At 35.9% G+C, this 20,628-nt stretch overlaps 1 long non-coding RNA gene across 2 annotated transcripts in view; it reads right to left on the bottom strand.

The window, feature by feature from the left end:
- The window catches only part of LOC142058350 (uncharacterized), a 50,415-nt gene extending 40,953 nt beyond the window's left edge, over positions 1–9,462 (bottom strand). For both annotated transcript variants that reach the window (XR_012660926.1, XR_012660927.1), the window contains exon 1: positions 9,380–9,462. This is a non-coding gene — a long non-coding RNA (uncharacterized LOC142058350). The remainder of the gene's footprint in view (positions 1–9,379) is intronic.
- Between the last annotated feature and the right edge of the window lie 11,166 nt (positions 9,463–20,628).

The raw sequence follows: 20,628 nt of genomic DNA, 5'->3' as shown, positions 1-20,628 counted from the left end.
GTTTCTGAGGAGAGATTTTTAAGCTCCAAGCAGGAGAAAACATTCCATCTTCTTTTCTTTACTGTTAATTTCACTCTTTCTAAATCTAATGAGAGTCTCTGCATACACTGTTGGGGAATTTTTATTGTAACCCTTGAGGCAAATTAAACACGTGTTTGTGAGAGAAAAGGGAAAAGGGAAAAGGGAAAAGGGAAAAGGGAAAAGGGAAAAGGGAAGGAATGATGCACTGAACAGATTACTACCACCATAAGTGATTCAACAAGGTAATTCAAAGATAAACCATAAGCCAATAGCTTATACACACTTGCACCAGTACCAATTCTGTCACTATGGCGTGCCTCAGCCTGGCCTTGGGTCCATCCCCCAGCCCAGCTCTGCTGCCCAAAGGTGGCCCCTGAGGGCACATGTTCCAGGATGGTTACAACACATTGCTGAAGCTGTTTCTTATCACATCACCAAGGGAAACTTTACTCCCTTACAGGAACGTCTCTGGCATTCCTGCTTCAAGCCAGTTTAACCCCTTCTACAATTGGGCCTTATTGCCCTTCATGCCAGATCATTCTTTGTTCACAAGTTACCACTGTTGAGCAGTTACAATATGAATGTCCCCTCAACATAAAGGCCCGAAGAAAAATGAAGGAAAAAAGTAAACCCCCATCATATTTCTCACTCAAGGAACTAAATATTTTCTTCTGCAATTAAACATTTTTCTGTTCATTTCCATTTTCAATAAGATAACTTTGTATTGAGTCAGTTAATAAATAACTATATACTGAGACAAACTAACTTAGTTATATTAATTACATAAATGTGCACACTTTTCAATTCACAGCAGGTTTATGTTACCTATCATGCAATATTCTTCTTTATATACCCTTAACATCATTCTAAATCAGGAAAGCCAGAGTGTGAAATTTCCATAAAATTCTGTCTCCTTTATTCTTATGCTTTCCTGTGAGTTACTCATAAATCATAGGATATTAATTATAAAGGGTAAGAAAACTTTTCCATACTATTCACAACCTTTCCATCACAAAATCCTATGACTGAAAAACAAAACAAAACAAAACCAAAAAATCCCAAAAAGCATGCCAGTCATGCTTCAGTACAAATACTAATGAATCCTTGAAGAATGGAAGCCCAACAGAAGACTTAGGATGCAATCATGGAACACACGGGAATTAATAAAAAATACTATGTCTTTGTCTTTTCAGCACACATAAGAAAATGTAGTAAGTGAATAGCTAAAATCTAAAAAAAAAGCCATAAGAAGAAATGACCATATTGAATTCAAGTCCATTGGTTTTGCCCAGTGTGTGATACAATCCCACTTAAAGTCAATGAAATTACTCCTATTGACTCTGAAATATTTTCAGTCAGGCCTAAACCATAATACCAGTAAGTCTTGTTAATACAGAAGTGCACAATTTAATGAAGTTAAAAGGTTCTTTCTTTATCAAGAAACCTAAAAGTTACAAATGCATTTTATATACTTCAGGATATGTCTAAACCAAAGCACACAGTGGCAGCTCTGCAAAGCAATACCCTAAGGTATATTGAAAGCTACCAAAAAAAAATTCACCAGCTCCTGGAGATCACTTGTGCATAGGAATGACAGACACTTCTCAGAATGGCATTTCACTCAACTTCTCACTGGAAATGAAATTACTTTGGATCAGATTAAAATCTTGCTAAAATGGCATATTGAAAATGAAACTACCATGGTTAGGTACCTATGAATAAGTTGTGGTTTAAACCAGGGTATTTTTTTAGTATTCTGTAATTTAATGATTTTTTTTCATTATGTGATAAAATAGTAATGGTGCATACTATAACTTAATGGGATAGTATGATATAATGAGTCAAAATATATATTTTTTAAAATAGAAAAAAGCTGCTGTTTTGCTGAAAAAAACCATCTTTTTGTATCAAGGTTTATCTGAAATACATAATATTAAATATATCAGAGTCTAATTCATTCATTCCAACACCATTATGATATTATTCTGATATGTCATTTTTACTATCTTATTACTTGCTTAACAATCATGAAAAAATATAAAGTGTATATGAAAAATCACAATATTTTTATAAATGTTTTTCTAAACCCATTGCTTAAACCAGTTGAAAATGAAGTGTCAATGGTTAAAACCAACATTTTCCTGCAGTGACAAATTTGGAAATTTGATGGTGCATAAACAAACTACACCTTCCTCAGTTCTGTGGAAAAGTCTTTTAATAGCTGTCATATATCTTTTCATCATATTCTTATTAGAAGAGGAGGGAGATTTGTAGAAAATATACATTCTCTTTCAAGGGTATGGTTTTTTTTATTATGATTTTTCTTTTAATACAGGCATACTTGAACAGAAATATTTTGCTCAACAAACAGCCTCTCCCTCCAAAAGACAATAATTTCTTATTTCTGTAGTAAACATTGAACTGTTCACTAGTTACCAGGGAAGGTCCTGAATGAACTGGTAACCAATGACTTTTAGGGAAGTCACAACCTACTTTAATTTGACATTCAGCTTGACCAAATCTGACAGTGTGTTTTAGATGGAAATAATTCAGGAAAATTTTGAACAATCAAACAAAGGTTTACATAATTGTGTAGTGCTACTTGTACTTCTTTTACTAACCCTATTAAAATAGCTGAATTATTTTTAGTAGTGTAGCATTGCAGACTGAGTACTTGTACTCTGTTTTTTTCATCTGAGCTATTAATAAACATATTTAATATATATAGAGTATTTGCAGAAAAAAAAACGATTACAGATGCTATTTTGTTAAATGTTAATGATATTGTTGGATCAAATAATTTGTATGAAAAAAATTAAAAATTTTCTTTGCAGAGGAGGAAATCAGCTAAATGGGATAGCAGGGAGAGCTTACCTTTGTGCTGATAATGCTCTTGTAATTCCATGTTGATTCACAAAGGTTTTCTCTAGTTGATACAGGTAGTAAGCCTAAATTTTGATTAATTCAGTCACAACAATAATCACGAGTATCTAAATTGTGACTGTACCTCATGTCTTTAGAAGACTTGGCAAACAGGTTCAGAAGCTACATCTTCTCCCCAAGGGAGACTAGAGTGTTTATAATATAAAAGATGGGATTTCTGGTGTGAATAGGTTCAATCTTTTTCTATTGAAGATACGGATAATAAACCAAAAGAATGATTTATACAATACATTGAAACCATTGCTGCCTGAGGTTTCCATTCATTGTATATAGAAAGAGACTAGAGTACTGCTGAGACTGTGCGAGTTATGTTGCTCAGGAATAAAATCACTGCAGAATTTTAGATCCCTCCTTCAGGAGAAATTGCATTTTAAGGTAGTGAAAAGAAATTCAACTTAGAAAGTAAAACTGAATATTCTGGTGCTTGCTAATGTGGGGTTTTTTGCATTTGTTTTTGGTCTCTTTACCACCTTCTTATAACCAATGATATATATATATCTCATCACTAATGTTAGCCTAGAAGATGTCAGTCTTAGACATATGGAAAAACTGTAATTCTCCTGAAATTGAAGAAGAAATGCAATTCTTGAATACAATGGCTTTTTAGCTGTGTTGTTAAACACCTTTTGTAGTGTATTACAGGAATAATTGTGTAGCTAAAATAGCAAAATGACGTTTTGTCAATTATTTCTCAGTTATACAGCATTTATAAGCCAAGTAGCCAAACTGATGGTGAAGATAGGATAACTAAAAGTTTTCTTCATGTAAATTGTTCCTAAGTAAAAGTTTTTAGGGATGTGGACAACTTCTTAAAAAGATAGTGTGCTCTTTCAATAAATGTGTCTATTGTGGCTACTACAGGGAAACTACCAGCTTCCATTCAGTTTAATCTTTATCTGTATTTTTAACCTTTTCTCCAATAAGTATAAAGTAGAACAGTCAAATGTACACATCAGTCATCCCTAAATAAGACTTGTCACCCACCTACTCTTTAAATATACAGGTAGTGGCATTCTTTGCAACATTTCAAAGTACTGACTTGCAATTTATACCCAATCACAGTGTTTCAGCTGAGACCTTCTCTTGACTTCCCAGTGTGTCAATGTACTACAGCATTAGACTAATAAAAACAAAAAAAGGAAAAGGTGTCTAAATCTCAGTCATCTCTATAAATTGCTCTATCGATGAGGATAGGAACTCTGTATTATTCTCTATGTGGCTTAATAATAAAAAAAATTCTGAAAAAATTACAAGACCAAAATTTCTTCCTTCTCCAAATCTGTGCAACTAGCATAGTCCTGGCTATACTTGAACCAGTAATGACCAAAAATAAATAAATAAAAATTTACTGCTTGCACTATGGTAGTGCCTAAGGAAAGCATTGCTCCATTTCCAGGCCAGGCCATACTACTCTAGCCTTGATTAAGGCTGAACAATAATTTTGAGAGTGCATTCTTATTTTTGGTGGGAGCTGAGCCTTCATACTGCCCATAATTTAGAGAATTCAGCAGCATAAGCAGTAGTTACAAATCCAGAAAGCTTCAGCACAGCACCTCTTTTGGAACTTGAGATAATTAAAAAATTAAATCTCCCCTTTCCCACTCTGTCCCCAGCCCTTCTGTGTTACATGACACAGTTGATGCTGACCACATGTAAAATCAATAATTCCTAGAGGAACTGTGCTAGGAAAAACAAAATCTGAAACGCGGCTGAGAGAATGCAGGGATATGGGCCTATAGAAGGTGCAAATCATTTGCAGGACTAGCAATGGGAAGAAAGAGTAGCTTTTTTAATGACCAGGTAGGGAAATCTCTCTTGGAATCACTGAGATCAATAAATATGAGAAAGTACTGCATTATATCTGCAGAGAAACTTTGTGTCGTGGTTTAGCCGGCAGCTCAGCCCCACACAGTTGCTCACTCACTCCCCCACCGGTAGATGGGGGAAGAGAATCAGAAGGGTAACGCTCATGGGTTGGGATAAGAACAGTTTAATAATTAAAATTAAAAGAAACAACAACAGAAATGCAATGTAAAGGAGAAAAACAAGAGGTGCAAAACCCCAGGGGAGGGGGGAGGGTAATTATCCACCAAAACAAACCGCACACGACACAGCCACTCACCACCCACCAACCCAATGCCGCACCGCCCCTAAGCCGCAAAACTGCACCCCCTCAATATACTGGTCATGGTGTCACATGGTATGGAATGAACCTGCCATTGGCCAGTCAGGGTCAGCCGCCCCCACCATGGCCCTGCCCCTCCCAGCCCCCCGCCATGTGGCAGAGCGCAGGAAGCTGGAAAGGTATCCGACCCCAACAGTGAAAAGAATTAACCCCTTCCCAGCCAAAACCAGCACACTTTGTTTTGGCTTTTGTGAGGCCTTTAAATGTTCATCTAACTTTGGTAATCAAACACTGAAGGTGGAAGCACAGTTTTTCACTAGTCATGTCAAGCTTCCTTTATGTTGTTAGGAAACATTCTTACAAACAATTTTTAATTAGAAAAAGTTCAATAATTAATTTAGTGAGAGCTACCTGGGTTATTTCTAAGTCCTTAGAGGGACTATAAGATCATTAATTCTGTAACTTTTTTCTGCATATTCACTCTGAAAAGAAAATTATGGTCTTTATAATAAACTTCAAAGGGAAAGGAAATTATCCACTTGTCCTCTCCATTGTGAAGAAAGTAAAAACATATGGCTTAAACCATGATCTTTTCTTGCTAGAATTTGATATTTAAAACATGTTCTGCTGGCTAATGTAAGAGTTGTGAAACACTGGAACAAACTGCAAGGGAGGGTTGTGGAGGTCCAGTTACTGAAGTTCTTTGAGAACAAAATAGACCACCATCTGCCAGGAACTGCATTTGGACAGTTAGTGCCGCCTTGCTGTAAGAATATGGACTAAATGATGTTTCAGCCAGCCTGTTTTCTGTGATTCTGTATGTGCTAGTCATTTTTTATGATACTGTACAATGAAAAAAAAAATGTGCAAGCAAGAAGATAAATCTTTATGGACAAGATGGAGCCAAAAAATTTTATTTGTCCCTTGATGCATTTCATTATAATAACAATATGACCTGTTTGAAATTGCAAACTCAACTGAAGAATTAATGCCTGTTTTCTTACTGATTTTGGATAAGACTTACCCCTCACAAGACATAAGCCTCAATATTTTTGGGGGGTGGGGCACTGGTTTTGGTTTAATGTAGCATAAAGAATTGTGTATATTTAGAGCTTTTGAATGACGAAATTGTATTTAAAGCTTTCAAACCACCAAATCATTCTTTCTGACAATACAATTTTATATCCTTTGTACTTAACTGTCAATATTATTGTTCTATCATGCATTTGCATGTATATGATGAGATCTGATGAGAGTTTCTGTTCCCATAAAGGGGAGACAACGTGGAAGCTTATTGGTTCTTGGAGGATTGAAGTAACACAAATTTTTAAGTACTGCACTGTACTATATTTATGCTTAATGTTTCCTTGGTTTTCATCCAGCCCTGTTGAAACAGTTCATTCGCTTGGGTTTTAAGGCATTATTTTTGCTTTGGTTATTGTTAAAATTTATTAGCCTTCCTTCATCAAACAGTGATAATGTTATTTGTGAGAGAATTTAGAAGCTGTTCTGGAGGAAACATTTATTGCCTTATGGGTTGCAGACTACAGTGGAGCTATATCGTATCTGAGTTTTCTATGTGTTCTTATGGCCAGATTCTGGTATCAATGGCAACATCATAAATGTGAAGAAATTATACTGGCCTTATGCTAATTCTGAGTTTGAAGCTGTTTTAGGACTGAGCTGAATACCAACCTAGGTTGTACATTCAGTTGTCATTGAGTGAGGAACACACAAACCATTTTCTTCTTCATCATTGGATGTTGAAACTTAATAACATGAGTTTCAGGTGCCAATTGATTGATTTCATTTCCAAATCTTCTATGTGCTGCAGGTAATTTTCAATTAATTATTCATTAGATACTTTTATCAGCTCTATATACAAAAAGACACAGAGGGATAGTTGTTGAGTGACTAACATATTGGTAAGTTATAAATATATTTTTGAACACACTGTATTAAAGCTGATGTCTGCTTTCTGTTGTATTTTTTTTTCTACTGATCATTTGTAGGCTTAGGTTTGCATCCCACCTTGATTAATGGGACTAACAAAAGGAAATTATCTTCTAGATGTAGTAATGCTGCCACTCTCAAATTATTTTTCTATTTATATATAATTTTCCAAATTTTGATAAGATAAATTAAGAAAAATGCATAAGAAAATCTCAGAATTACACATAATGCTCAGTCTGGGCTGTAAGTAATGAGTGATTTTTTCTATATTTTAAATACTATTCTTTATCAATAAGAAAATATCTGATCCTGTTCCTAACCCTGCTCAGATTCCTGTTAAAGTGAGTTTGAGTTAGAGAACTTCATTTATAGAGTGTTCATAAATATCAGTACCTTGAACAGAAGTTGTTAGTATTGCACAGAGCCTTAGAAAAATATCCACTGAAGTTCCACAGATGTTTAAAAAACCCCAACCAATTACACCACACACACACACACAAAAAAAAACCAGCTTTCGTGAACTGTTATTTCTACAAGGTTCTCTCTACTCTACAAGAATGTCACCACTTAAAATACAGTTACTTACTTCTGACAGAGATCCTGAGATTATCAGGTAGAAAATATGAGGACCCAGAGTTGTCCCTCTAGAAGTACATGGTCTTGAAAGGAAACCTTGGCATAGATTTGGTCCTTAATAAAGGTTTCAGAGACCATGGAAATGCTTCACACAAAATAATCCTATTAATAAATGTCTTTGTGTGTTCTGCGAGCTCCCCCCATCAGTAATTAGTATGCTGGACTTTGGTATCTTTTCCATACAGCTTTATAAGGGAAACTAATTTTAAGTAAGAATATTCTGACTACGTAAGTATTCTTACAGTTTCAAATGGTAAGATTCTATTACCTTCTGAATGCATTTTCATATCATATCGAATAATTTCCCTGCTTTTTTTCTTCTTCTTAATAGAAATAGCTGAGAAGAGAATAATTTTGCACCATTTGTACTGTTATTAGGCCCCAAACAATGAGATGCTGAGAGACACTAAGGGATGCCTGTAGCACTTAAATTCTTCGCGACTTCTCCAGAAGTACACAGGACCATAAAGAATGAAGCTCTAAATATTTTAAGAAAAGCACACTTTTCTTATGTTAATGGAAAGTTTTCATTATGAATCAATAAGAAATTACAGAGGTGGTCTTTCATTTCAGATCCGTTTGCCTCTCTTTGTGGCAGCTTTACAATGAGTTGTATTGAATTACTGAGCTCTGACAGCCAATGGAGCTAAATTGCACAGTGGTAACTTCAGTATGCTGCTTACAGGCATCATACAAGCATATTTTGCTATGACAAGGTGCAAAAGGTGTTGTGCTGGAACAACATGGCAGTGTTTCTGCCATTCAACCATTCATTTGAACTCCTACAGCTGTTTTGTTTCTAAGCAATGAATGAAGTAGTGAGGAGCCCTCCTTCTAGTTGGCCTCGCAGGAGAACAGAGAGACTCAAATATGTTTAACAGCACAGAAAAAAGAGTTAATCAGATACTTTCTTGGTTGTTGGCAAGTGAGAGCTCCATATTGACAAATCACAATCAAGCATCAGGCAAACAATCATTGCATTCCCATGTTCACAATGGAAGAAATTACCAATAAATAACAGCATTATCAACAGTGCTGTTACAAAGCTTCAGCACCGTTAAATACAGCCAGATTGTAATAGCTTAACTATTATAAAGGAGAGTGTAGGAGAGAAAGGCAGCAGGTGCCTGTGCCCTGTGTTTAGAGAAGAGAGCACAAGTCGCTCATTCTCCCTGAAGAGAATACAGAGCTCATGGGGATGAGGCTCTTGCAATCACCGTCATGAACTTGCATGTGTCCAGCAGTTTTGAGCAACATTCACTCTCTCCAATTGATTTGGATGCTAATTGACCACTTCAAATATTTCAGGACCTCAAGAGGAGCTCAGCTGGAGAGGTCTCTGCAATGCCACAAATCCACTAGTCGCCAGGGTCTGCGATTACTTTTAGACTGAATTGGCAGCAAATTTGTGTGCTCCTGGTGAAAGTACAGCACAGGAACAATATTCCTTTTTGCTTTTGCACCTAGTTGCAAAAGAGAATAAAAAGAGACTGCACTTTTCTCTGTTTTTTTCCCAGAATCAAACTGGTTCATGGTGGTGTTCTTCCTACATAATGCCTCTTGCAGATCCGTAATCCAAATTAGAAAAGCAACATTTTTCTCATAGTATTTTAATAGTGCAAAATAGATCCATTACGTATGCCTCTGGACTTCCTGGAAATGAAGCAAACATTAATTAAGAAAGATTAATTGCAACATTACCTTTGGCACCATTACAGGTACTTCAGCTCTTTATTGATTTGAGTTTGGCACTGACACCTTGCTTTCCTTGCAAGTGATGATGTAGAGCCTGGTGAGGGAATAAGAAAGATTTTGTTACTACAAGAACAAAGAGTTACTGAGGTGAATGTATATAGATTCTTTTATATCTTCCCATGTAAGAGATATCTGTTAGAGTTGTTATCAGTTGCTGAGGCCAGTCAGAAGGTTTTTTCAGAACAAGATTCAATTTTATTGAAAATTAAATATCTCATGGAATTTTGTCTGTTTTGACAGCCTTTCTTATAGAAAGTTTTATGAGGTCCTGCTAAATCCATTGGCTGAGAAGATGAAATGAAACCCAAATGTCTCTGAGCAAAATCTAGATATTTGCAAAATTATGTTTTTTTGAAAGCCTTTTAAGGTTTAACATTTTCTCCAAGGTAGAATGAAAAAAGAATCTAAAACATTAAAAAATTGTAATTCTTGTATCTGTTAACCATCTGTTATTCACATAGCTGTTGAACAGGATCTTCCTGCAGTCCTTTGTTAACTTAGTTTTTAGATATAAAAGTAAGGATTAGTACAGACAATTTTATCTCAAACATTCAAGAAAGAAAAAAATGTCAGGAAGAAGAGAGGAGAAATAGGGCATTTCTTTAAAGGAAGAGAACAGCTGTGTAAACTGAGGTAGATACTGCACCTGAACTAAAGGCTAACACAGTGTAATGAACATTTGACAATGAAGCCAGGGAAATTGAAAAGTTCTAGAGGTGTTTGGAAGTTAATGAGGCAGCATTGTAGTAAAGCCCAAATTAAATTCTCAGTTCTCATTGCAAAAACACATTAAAACTAAAGTACTGCAGAATAAGGCTGTCTCATGCTGCTTGGTGTATTATTCCTCCTAATTGTTCTGCTTTCTTTTTTTCACTTCCAAGGAATGACAAGATGTTTGGAGTTTTTTCCTGCTCATACAGCTAACTGAAATTTCAGGATAGAGTTCTGATTGCAAATATGAAGTAAGTGTAGAAACTTTGGTGAATACAGTGATGAAAATTGAATATAGAATAATTTGTCAAATTATTTGCTATATCTGCCTGAAATCATGGACAGAAAATAAAAAGCCAAACAAACCAAAACCACAGCACCAAAAAGCCAAGCAACCCACAGTTTCTCAGGCTCCTGTTTTCTGCAACATTCTCTTCAACTTTCAGGATTATGATTTTTAGAGTCCATTTAATTGTTGTGGTTCTGTGCAGAAATGCTTTCTTCCCTTTGACCCATCTAATTTAGAGTTCCACTTAGGGTAGTTAGAAACCCCAAAGATTCATAATTATTCATTTCTGAAAAGCAGCTAATTTTATAATTTTCCCCACAAAATCCAGATCAGAAAGTACCTTAAAGATAGGATTGTGGCGTCCTCATGAGAAGAGATGCTTACAGCCAACAACATTAATGTTAAAAATGTTAAATATTTAAAGTTCTATCTCCCTTTATGCAAGAAATACACATGGAAAACATGTTACTGATTTGAGTAACAACAATATATTTATAGCACCAATGTCAAGATGTCCTAAAATACAGCAAGTATACTGTTCTGTCTCAGGTATTTCTTCACATGTTCTTTAGTGAAGTAGTGTCTCAAGACAATAGTACCAACTCAAACAAATCAGAATACAGAACAATAAACCTGTCTTGTACCTTCTAGTGAGCCAAAGAAATGTGAAAAATAGAAATAAATTTTCTAATTTCAAAATATACTTGACACAACTTGAGAAAAAGAATCTTACAATGATTGATAAGATTCTTTGCATAATATAGTATATAATTCTTTATAACAAATTACTCATTAAAAGTTATTACATAATTACATTAGATATCATAACCTCTTATTCTATAGATATCTCATACTTTATATTTGTGCAGAATAAAGAAAGGACAAACATATCGTAGATAGGGATGATATAATTCTAGTGCCATACTCATTGCTGCTGTGAAAAAGCTGAAACAATTGTGCTTACATATAGTCATTGACTTTGTGCTGTACATTGACATTGATATAAGAATAATTTAAGTTATTTGAGTGGGCTGCAACCACACAGATATATGAACTCAGTATTGCTCTCTTCACCCCATCTCCCCCCCCCACCCCCCCACCCTTACAATAAAAAGTTAATTATGGCTAAACTACTACCACCAAAGATTTCATGTATCATATGTTTATAGGATCCAGATCTCCCTGCATGCTGAGAGTGGTCTGTGCCCAGGTTGTTCCCTACACACTGCAACAGCTTAATAGAATTTGCCGTCTACAGCCTCATTCTATATTTCTTGCCACTGAAAGAAAAGCCCTTTAAAGTCTTATAACAGCAAAAACACCACATAGAAAATATCTTTTCATATCCATTAGGATAACCAATACTAGCTGCCAACCACCAGCTACTTAGTAATTTCAGGACTTGGAAGTCCTGTTGACTAACACCCTGTATCATGTATTAAAAAGAGCTAGAAATGATTACCTTATTTTTTCATCTTGATTATTTAGGTTATGAAGTCTTTTTTTAATAGATAATAAAAGTTTTATTTTCAGCTTAACAAATATTAATCTTCAACAGATTTGTTCAATTTTATGTTCTTGATTGATTTTAACCAATGCACTTTCTTTTCTTTTTAGGTGCAACCTATATTATACATTTGATGCACTCATAGGCTAATCATACTGACAGAAGCAATCTGGACAACGAAGGATACTTATATGAGACCAGTTACCTTTTCATATAACTTTCGTACTCTACATCATTATTTAGTAACCTAAATATAATTACCTAAGTGGTTTGAATCAATGGAAGTTCTACTAAAGTGTACCTTAATTGTGTGGTGTTGTTAGGACAGAGGCTTAAGGTTGAAAATGGAAAATAATATAATTTTGTTTTGAACCATCTTTCACTATAGCCATGCAAATAAATATAGGAATAAAGAATTAATATGCCCTTGTTTTATTTTAAAAGAGCTTTCTTTTATTTTTATTTTTTCCTTCCTTCCTTCCTTCCTTCCTTCCTTCCTTCCTTCCTTCCTTCCTTCCTTCCTTCCTTCCTTCCTTCCTTCCTTCCTTCCTTCCTTCCTTCCTTCCTTCCTTCCTTCCTTCCTTCCTCCCTCCCTCCCCATCCCCCCGCCCCGGAGCTGGCCAAGAGCTTATGTTTTATACTCTAAGTCTTCTCTTATTTTGTGAATCATGTTACATCATTTAAGTGAAAAGACATATATGAAATAGTGTTTAGGGTTGCAGGTTCTGTTGTTTAATTTCTGAGACCTTTAAATTCCCTCATAATCTTTGCTTCTTCTCTTTCAGAGGTGTCTCATTCAGGGACTGGATTTTTTCCTCAGAGAATAATTACCCGATGTTATATTTGGGATTAAGCCTTTTGATGGATCTCAGACCAGGAAAAACACCTACACTAGGAACAACAGGTGCCCCAAAGAGTCAAGTTGACTCTTTCTTTGACAAAGTTTGACCAAGGGAAACTGTTATGAACTGCTGTCATCCGTAACTGTATTTCAAGTGCTAAGAGTAGTCCTGTGCAAAGAATAATGCTAAGAAATTTCTAATACAAAAACTTCTATGTCTTACAGAAATCTAGAAATAGAGTTCCACTTTAGGTAATATTTGTAATGTTATTTACAGTTCTTCAGTTAATGTTGAAGCTTTTTGGATGTTAATATTTGAAAATTAGGAGAGTTAAGATTTTTTAATGAGGAATATGCAGAAAAAGGATGGTAAAAAAATGTTTTGTTTTATAGCTTTTCAGGCACTCTTCTTCCAGATTTAGTTTACTCAAGAAATAGTAAGAAGTTACTGAATAGCCTCTCCGTCAGAAAGGATTTTCACATGAGTAGGTTGGTAGAAAGAGTTCCGAACAAACTTTTACAATAAGAAATATTTCTGTAGAAAGTAAACTCTAGATGGTCACAGAAAATTAAGAACTTTTTGACAATTGGATCACAATACCTATCAAGAGCTTACAGGAGATTTAGGCAGTAATATATGGTGTAAGTCATGGCTTAACACTGACATGAAAATCAAGCACAGTGTCCGCTGCAGAAGGTGAACTAGTCAGATGTTTCAGAAACTTCCCTTGCAGCAGGAGCGGATGAACTGCAGACAGCTATAATCTCTCCTGTATCTGTGGTTATTAGTAACCTATTATAAATCTGATGGTATTAAACAACTAATTTGTGATTTAAATGCTAAGCAGAAATAGAGGCCATTCCCTGAGCTCCTGTTTAGATTTCTGTTTACCTACTAAAATTAAATTAATACTGGTTTCCCATGTGGGAATGATGTCTAAGTGTGACATATACATAGCAGTCTGGTTTCATCCACACCTTGGTTACATTTGCTAAAAATACAGTGCCTAATTGCCAGCACTGTTGGCTCTCCAACTGCCTGGACAGCCTAAAGGAGAAGGCAGATACTCTTTTGTAGAGATGGAGATACCTACAGATCAGACAGGATACTGCGAGAAAGTAAATTGATCTTGGGAACACATAATGCAAGAGATCAAAGCAGTAGAGATCTTTTCATTAGGTAAGGCTTAAAACATACAGGTATTTTAAAAAGAGAGTTAAAATGTTTCTGTTCTAGCAAGCACTGAATATTTCTAACAGGAATATTTGTCAATAAACCCCACTATTTATCTGGAAGGCCTAGTTGAGTTTAGATTCTGTCTTATGTATCATCAAGGAGTTTTGATTTCAGCAGAATTACTCTTGGTTTTATGTCAGCTGAGAAGCAGTATATAGCTCCTCTCCTTTCAGCAGCCTAGAATTGTACCTACACCTCCAGACTGGCCCCTATCTGTAAGGATATAATTTCATTGGCAAGGAAATAAGGGTGGTGAATTCAGAATTGGAAGGGGGAGGGATAGATTTTTCTCACCAGCTGGCACAGAGAAAGCTTGTTTTCTTGGGAATGTGAAAAAAATCTCCTTTTGGCAGCAGAGCTGAAAAGGTAGTCACAAAATAAGCGGTACTGCTAACAGGAGCTGTCACTGTATTTAAGGCTGATGAGTACTAATTAATGCAGATTCTTTCAAGTAAGACTTGCAAGCTCAAATGGTGCTTAGTGATTCATAGAGGAAGAGGAAAGTGAGAGAGAAAGGCTCTCACTTTGAATTTGAATTTACTCCCTGTGGAAGTCTGAAAGTGATGGTACACAGGTTTCATAACCTTCAGAAGCAATGAAGAAGTGATTCTGTGTGTTTGCTTAAATTGCAGGAGGCTTTAAATACAAGAGCATTCACAATTAGGAGTGAACCTAATACATTCTTACTCTCTTACACACTTCAGATCTGAGGGTAACTTAGAACCTGATGGAAACTTTCAGTTCTCTGGCTCATTCCTTGGTATTCATAGTCCTCATACTAAGATCACTGCAGGTGTTTATGAGTTAAATATGTGTTTGTCTAAGAATGAATGACAGAAAAAGTTGACATGGATGACAATGATTGAATAGTACTAATTTAATACCTTCCATTTAGCTCAAGTGCCAACTGCCTGGAGAAATACATCTTAATAAGATGCATGGTGTAAGGTGTGAGATGTAAGATACAGGATATGATAGATATAGATATTTTATGTATAAGAACCATATATCTTCTATCTTATGTAATTTGCCAAATTTTAGATGGAGGTACACTGTGTAACAGTGGGGCTTATTGTGGTCAAACAATCTGTCATACCATAAAAATGTTTATAAGCTTTGTAAGCACAACGTAAAAGACCACAAATATCTTTATTATTTGTTGTAGTGTTGATCCTTTCAACGTATGGATACTGTAATTAATAACAATCTAGAAACCAAAAAAGACATATTTTACATTACAGATGGGCTTTACAGTCTTAATATACAATGTACGCATTACATAAATGGTTAAAACATAGCCCCACTGATATCAGGGGAGGTAACAGCTCAGCTCTTCCCTGGTTCTTATTTAGCTCTTGCCAAGCTGCAGCTATTCCAAGGATAACTTCTTACCCATTCTCATAACAGTTAAAACCAATGCAAATGCACTGCTTCACCACACACTTCCACTAGATGAAAAGTGCTCAGTCATGTCCTGCCTTTAAGATTCTTTGAACTTTTAACATTCTGGAAGATGAAAAGCATGTCTTGTGAGGAAGTTCTGAATGGGCCATGGAGTTATTTTAAATGATTCACACTTCACTTTGCTTAGACACACATCTCCCATTGCAAAAAGCTTTCACATTGAACTGTAATTCATTACAGTAAATAATAGCCACGTCTGTGCTATCTGTAAGCTGTGTGCGATTTGACAACAAGGTTTAAGGAATGGGTATCTTCCAACCTAAATGATTCTATGACTAAGATTAAGTTTTCTGGCAAATTGACCTACTAGTGAATTTTACCTTGATTTAGCAAACACAGATAATCCCAGACCTTTGCTCTCCCTGTTGAAGTCAGATTGTATATTCCTGATTTTAAAACTCTTTGGGGAACACTATCTATGGTCAATTAAAGTTGGGCAGTACAAAACAAAGAAAAATTAAAACAACAGCTTCCACCTTCCTCCATACCTCCCTTCTTCCCAGGCTCAACTTCAGTCCTTCACTGCAAACTTCTATACCTCCTCCCTACAAGAGCAGTGAAGAGGGAATGGGGGAGTTGCACTTAGTCCATAACAGTTCTCCTCTGCAGTTCTTTCCTCCTCCAACTTTTCCTCTGCTTCAGCATGAGTCCTCTCCACAGGCTGCAGTCCTTCAGGGAAAACCTGTTCTAGTGTGGGGTGTCATGGTTCAGCCCCAGTCAGCAGCTAAGCACCACACAGCTGCTCGCTTATTCCCCCCACCCAAGTGGGATTGGGGAAAGAAATGGAAGAGCAAAAGTAAGAAAATTCATGGGTAGAGATAATAACAGTTCAATAATTAAAAGTCAAATAGCAATAGTAGCAGTAGTAGTAGTAAAAAAAATATAATAAAGAGAGAGAGGTGAAACCCAAGGAATAATAGCAAGTGATGCAACAACTCACCACCTGCCGACCAACACTGCCAGTCCCTGAGCCACGATCACTGCTTCCCCCAGCCAGCTCCCCCCGGTTAATATACTGGGCATGACATCATATGATACGGAATATCCCTTTGGCCAGTTTAGGTCACCTGTCTTGGCTGTGTCCCCTCCCCTCCCTGCTTCTTGTGCACCTGGCAAGAGCATGGGAGGTTGGAAAAGTCCTTGACTAGTATAAGCACTACTTAGCAACAACTAAAATATCAATGTGTTATCAACATTATTTTCATACTAAATACAAAACACAGCACTATACCTGCTACAGTGAAGAAAATTAACTCTGTCTAAGTCAAAACCGTGACAGGGGTCCTCTGCACAGGCTGCAGGGTAGATATTTGTCCCACTGTGGTTTTTCCATGGGCTGCAGGGGAATCTCTGCTTCAGGGCCTGGAGCACCTCTTCTCCCTCCTTCTCTAAACTGGGTGTCACAGGGCTGTTAGCAACCCTTTATTCCTCAGTCTGTTTATTTTCAGAATAGTAGTATGGTAAAGTTTCATTAACAAATGAAATAGTTTCTCTGTGTGGTGCAGATTAGGTGGTCCATTGGTATAATAATTCTATTTAAGGTTCTGTCCTATTTAGCGCAAAGTATATATGACATAAGACAAAAATGCTGGATATGTTGAATAAAGAGTTTAGTCCTCCAGAAAGAGTATCTTCCTAAGGAGCCAAGAACATTGTAGCATGTGAAAGAATTTGAATATAAAATTAAAGTTCAGCCAAGGATAGAAAGAGTCTTTTGATTTGTTGTGAGCTTCCAAGTAAAAAAAAAAAAAACACAGACCAAATCAAACCAAAAAAACCCAAACCAAAAAAACCCACCAGTAATTAGAGAGCTATATTAGCATTAACTACATACATTTAGCATAATAAAACAAAAACAACAAGCATTTGAACCTCCTAATCAGGCTTAAAAATCATGAGACTGCATTTTAAATTTGAGGACTTGTTTACTGTATTGTTTTTGATTTTTCACACCAGGGAGTTTCAGCCACAGATATCATTTGTACTCAGAGCAAGGACAGTGAGAAGATTTTTATCTACCACAGAAAAGGAAGACATTACATATCAGAAACATTGATGGCTTTGGCATCTTGGAAAACTTCAGATTTTCCTTTTAGCTTGAGCCTGGTATGGAATATGCCACCTGGAAAGCTATTCTCCACTATATTCCCATTATATTATAAATTATTTCTAGTCAAGCTTGAGGACTAGAAGCTTTTTGTGTGTGCACAGTGAAGACTCATTTAATGACAGCTTTCCAAGACCTGGACTTTAAAACATATAGCAGGTATCATCAGACTTACAGTAAAATCCCCGACTTGGTAAAACATCAGTACTTCCTAAATTAGTCAGGTCAGCCTGCCTGCTAGCAGGGAGAATATACATTTGTTACAGGGAAATTAAAAAGAAAAAAAGAAAGAAAAGAAAAAATATAAAACAGCTAATCAAAATGGTGTTTTATTTATTTGCAAGATCTATTTGGTAAAATATTAATTAATTTTCTTAAATAAACATCAAGTAAAAATCACCCTTCCTCAAGACAGAAATTATCCAAAGCATTCATAGATCACTCTTGATCAGTCTTGATAATAGGCTTTTTCTGTGGAGTCCATTTCACCCAGTGTGCAAAGTGCAGATCCTTACTCTCAACTTAATGAATTTAATAAAACTTAATGAAACATTTGTAAACTTAATGAAGCACTCTAGAAATTAAAACAAAGACAAGCCAATGTCCTTCTGAATGGAAACTAGGCTGTCATACTAGCACCACTGGAATAACTGAAATTGTGCTAAGCTTTTCATGTGTCCTTTGGGGTTAATAGGGTAGACCAGAGTATCACTGAAAATCCTGTTACAGTAAATTTTTTTGTATTATTAAAATCTCTAAAAGCTTCAGTCAGATATAGGTATTTACACTGCATTGTGTATTCTTAGTGATTTTCTAGACAAGTAGGAAGTGTAACGCTGCAATAAGGTATTGCTAACGATAGTAATGGGTCACAAACTTTGTACTGAGTTTGCAAAGGCTTAACACTGAGCCTTATCAGGCTTCCTCTGTCTGAACTTTCTTGACTTACTGACAGTAGCTTTGATTTTACTCAGTTTAGCTGTAACATTTTTTCCTAGGAACTAGGTGGCTATGGCTAATTTGTTTTTATTTTGCTTATTTTTCTATGGTACAACCAGAGTTTTTATATAAATAGTATTGAGTAGTTATTTTGTGTAGCAGAACATGCCTTGAACATAATGATGTAGCATGGAGAACTACGGACTCAGTATAGCAGCAGAACCCTTGAGGCAGGGAGACACAGGCTGCAGTATAGAGCAGGTCAGCACAGGATAAAAAGAGATGGGGCACAGGCTTGGCACTGGCCAATTCATCTATAGTCAATGAAAAAACAAAGACCTGGAGTTGGACTAATATAGTTTAGAGGTAATGAAGAGAACAAAACCAAAGTATCTAACCTATGAAAAATGTAGTACATGCAGTGAATTCCCATATAATATAAACTTTCACACCAGTGAAGGAAGAGCAACGTGTATTAGGTAGTTAGAAAATGTGAAAATACCACGCATATCCCTGGTGTGTGTGTGTGCGTGTGTGTTTGTCTGTGTGAAAAATCACATCCTATTCCTCCCAGAAAAGGATTTGGGATGCTGATAACTTGCTATACTTCTCACTACATACATTTGCCTGAAGCCAAATAATAAGTTTAGCTATTATTGTTGTTGTTGTCATTTTTTTTCTGTCAAGCAGTATTCTACTCTGTGTTTTTATTCTAATAATTTGATCTGAACTAATATTAACACTGATTATACTGGTAAGGTTCTTAATAGGCTGATAAGTTCTTGGTTTTACGTATAATGTGTGTTTTATTGTTGTCTATAACAATATCTTAATGTTAACAGAAGCAACTAATTGTTACAGGCTGTTTTTTCCTTCCCCTTTCCTGTGGAGATCTCTGAGCAATGAAATACTTCTTTGTCTGGAGAAGTCATATTTTTAACAAGACTTTTTTCTGGTGGGAGGAGGAAGAAGAAAAATTTCTGTCTTTGTGTATGTGTTTGTGTGTGTGTCTTTTTAAAATCAAGGCCTTCTAGATATTTGTATAAAGATGGAGTGCTGATTCTTCAGAAGACAGATTCAAAGTGATGTGGTTTAGAGCATAAAATGGTAAGGTTTTCTACCATCTTGGATTCCTTGGGAAGGCTCCACTGGCCCAAATGAGTCTACATAAAAATTCTCTAATGTACTTCACTGGGCCAAAGAAAGAGTTTTTATGGAGTTACAGGCTTTGTATCATATGGTTTTGAAAGCCAATGCAATAGGGTGTCTGTAAAAGCAGAAAAAGTTCAAAAGTTCCTTCTGATTATGAGGCTGAATGTCTGTCTCCTTTCTAGGGACAGGTGGGAGGCAGATCATCCACCAGTGTCATAAAGAGATTTTAGCTCCATATCCTGATCCAAGCTGTAGGCTGGGTAGATCTTAACATATCATGTAAGGTCAAATGTATCTGTAGCTCTTTTGATCCACTCTTGCACACAATTCTGTTGACTTTTCTGCAGTCCAGGATACTTTATGTTCATAAAACATGGATCATGACTTTTTCCACCAAGTCCCAAATTCTCAGATAAAGTAATACATATAGTTTCTGGACTGCAGATTGATTGTTTAGTAAACTGATAGGCAGAACAGAATTATATTGTTTGAGAAAGCCATCTGAATTTATTTTTTTTCATCCAAAGAAAAATATATGGGTTTCACTGAGATATTTGCATTTTGATTTCTGTTTGGGTTTTGGAGTGTTTGGTATTAAGGATTGGTGAAAAAGGTTTGCCCACTAAGTGGTTACTTCAAGTAGGATTCAGCTTTATCTTTGCGTCCTTATATTAAGATTTTGAGCGTATCAGTCTTTGTCCACACTTAAGCTTTCAATTAATTCTCTTCAGCCAGTATACTTTGACCAAGATTTAAGGAAAGCTGCCTGTTAAACAGAGAGCAAAGGCATTATCTGAAGACTTGTGTGTTGTTTATCATGTGTGCAGTAATGCTTTGACTGTTTTAATTCTTTTCTCAGATAGCAGACCACTGTACTCTTTCCCTCAGTTGTGAAATTTTCTTGGAATATGAGTATTTCCACAATGTCTGTGCACTTGTTCTTGTCCA

The sequence above is a fragment of the Phalacrocorax aristotelis genome, chromosome 6 (genome assembly GCF_949628215.1).
Source record: "Phalacrocorax aristotelis chromosome 6, bGulAri2.1, whole genome shotgun sequence".
In the NCBI taxonomy this organism is placed as follows: Eukaryota; Metazoa; Chordata; class Aves; order Suliformes; family Phalacrocoracidae; genus Phalacrocorax; species Phalacrocorax aristotelis.
The sequence above is the reverse complement of the archived record's forward strand: the minus strand, read 5'-3'. Positions and strand labels throughout refer to the sequence as shown.